Raw genomic sequence first — 3,117 nt, 5'->3', positions numbered from 1 at the left:
AACGTGGAGGTGCCGTCCGTTCGGCGCTAGGATCATCGATGATTTGGATCACGACGAGTACGACTCCATCAACCCCGTTCTCTTGAACGCTTTCGCGCGTGATCTACAAGGGTATGTAGATCCACTCCTCCCTCGTTGCTAGATGACTCCATAGATAGATCTTGGTGACACGTAGGAAAATTTTGAATTTATGCTACGTTCCCCAACAGTGGCATCATGAGCTAGGTCTATGCGTAGTTTCTATGCACGAGTAGAACACAAAGTAGTTGTGGGCGTTGATTTTGTTCAATATGCTTGCCGTTACTAGTCTTATCTTGATTCGGCGGCATCGTGGGATGAAGCGGCCCGGACCGACCTTACACGTATTTTTACGTGAGACCGGTTCCACCGACAAACATGCTCTAGTTGCATAAGGTGGCTGGCGGGTGTCTGTCTCTCCCACTTTAGTCGGATCGGATTCGATGAAAAGGGTCCTTATGAAGGGTAAATAGCAATTGGCATATCACGTTGTGGTTTTGCGTAGGTAAGAAACGTTCTTGCTAGAAACCCATAGCAGCCACGTAAAACATGCAAACAACAATTAGAGGACGTCTAACTTGTTTTTGCAGGGTATGCTATGTGATGTGATATGGCCAAAAGAATGTGATGAATGATATATGTGATGTATGAGATTGATCATGTTCTTGTAATAGGAATCACGACTTGCATGTCGATGAGTATGACAACCGGCAGGAGCCATAGGAGTTGTCTTAATTTATTTATGACCTGCGTGTCAACATAAACGTCATGTAATTACTTTACTTTATTGCTAACCGTTAGCTGTAGTAGTAGAAGTAATAGATGACGTGACAACTTCAAGAAGACACGATGATGGAGATCATGATGATGGAGATCATGGTGTCATGCCGGTGACGATGATGATCATGGAGCCCCGAAGATGGAGATCAAAAGGAGCAAAGTGATGATGGCCATATCATGTCACTATTTGATTGCATGTGATGTTTATCATGTTTATACATCTTATTTGCTTAGAACGACGGTAGTAAATAAGATGATCCCTTACAACAATTTCAAGAAGTGTTCTCCCCTAACTGTGCACTGTTGCGACAGTTCGTGTTTCGAAGCACCACGTGATGATCGGGTGTTAGATTCTAACGTTCACATACAACGGGTGTAAGACAGATTTACACACGCGAAACACTTAGGGTTAACTTGACGAGCCTAGCATGTACAGACATGGCCTCGGAACACAGAAGACCGAAAGGTCGAGCATGAGTCGTATAGAAGATACGATCAACATGAAGATGTTCACCGATGTTGACTAGTCCGTCTCACGTGATGATCGGACACGGCCTAGTTGACTCGGATCATGTAATCACTTAGATGACTAGAGGGATGTCTATCTGAGTGGGAGTTCATAAGATGAACTTGTTTATCCTGAACATAGTCAAAAGGTTTTTGCAAATTATGTCGTAGCTCGCGCTTCAGTTCTACTGTTTAGATATGTTCCTAGAGAAAATTTAGTTGAAAGTTGATAGTAGCAATTATGCGGACTAGGTCCGTAAACTGAGGATTGTCCTCATTGCTTCATAGAAGGCTTATGTCCTTAATGCACCGCTCAGTGTGCTGAACCTCGAACGTCGTCTGTGGATGTTGCGAACATCTGACATACACGTTTTGATGACTACATGATAGTTCAGTGCGTAATGCTAAATGGTTTAGAATTGAGGCACCAAAGACGTTTTTGAAACATCGCAGAACATATGAGATGTTCCAAGGACTGAAATTGGGATTTCAGGCTCGTGCCCACGTCAAGAGGTATAAGACCTCCGACGATTTTCTTAGCCTGCAAACTAAGGGAGAAAAGCTCAATTGTTGAACTTGTGCTCAGATTGTCTGAGTACAACAATCATTTGAATCGAGTGGGAGTTGATCTTCCAGATGAAATAGTGATGGTTCTCCAAAGTCATTACCACCAAGCTGCTAGAGCTTCGTGATGAACTATGATATATCAGGGACATATATGATGATCCTTGAGATATTCGCAATGTTTGACTCCGCGAAAGTAGAAATCAAAAGGGAGCATCAATCGTTGATGGTTAGTAAAACCACTAGTTTCAAGAAGGGCAAGGGCAAGTGAACCCAAACCCGAGACTAAGTGCTTCTGTAATAAGGGGAACAGCCATTGGAGCAGAATTACCCTAGATACTTGGTAGATGAGAAGGCTGGCAAGGTCGATAGAAGTATATTGGATATACATTGTGTTGATGTGTACTTTACTAGTACTCCTAGTAGCACCAGGGTATTAGATACCGGTTCGGTTGCTAAGTGTTAGTAACTCGAAATAAAAGCTATGGAATAAACGGAGACTAGCTAAAGGTGAGCTGATGATATGTGTTGGAAGTGTTTCCAATGTTGATATAATCAAATATTGTATGCTCCTTCTACCATCGAGATTGGTGTTTGTGTTGAGCATAGACATGATTGGATTATGTCTATCGCAATACGGTTATTCATTTAAGGAGAATAATGGTTACTCTGTTTATTTGAATAATACCTTCAATGGTCTTGCACCTAAAATGAATGGTTTATTGAATCTCGATCGTAGTGATACACATGTTCATGCCAAAAGATAGTAATGATAGTACCACCTACTTGTGGCACTGCCACTTAAGTCATATCAGTGTAAAACGCATGAAGAAGCTCCATGTAGATGGATCTTTGGACTCACTCATTTTTGAAAAGTTTGAGACATGCGAACCATGTCTGTTGGTGTATATGCATGAAGAAACTCCATGCAAATGGACCGTTCGGACTCACTTGATTTTGAATCACTTGAGACATGCAAATCATACCACGTGGGCAAGATGACTAAAAGCCTCGGTTTCAGTAAAATGGAACTAGAAAGCAACTTGTTGGAAGTATTACATTTTGATGTGTGCAGTCCAATGAGTGCTGAAGCATGTAGTGGATATCGTTATGTTCTTACTTCACAGATGATTTGAGTAGATGTTGAGTATATTTACTTGATGAATCACGAGTCTGAATTATTGAAAGGTTCAAGTAATTTCAGGGTGAAGTTGAAAGATCGTCGTGACAAGAGGATAAAAGATCTAT

This window comes from Triticum urartu, chromosome 5A, assembly GCF_056163025.1.
Source record: "Triticum urartu cultivar PI428250 chromosome 5A, HENAU_Tu73, whole genome shotgun sequence".
Taxonomy (NCBI): Eukaryota; Viridiplantae; Streptophyta; class Magnoliopsida; order Poales; family Poaceae; genus Triticum; species Triticum urartu.
This window is presented reverse-complemented; position numbering follows the sequence as displayed.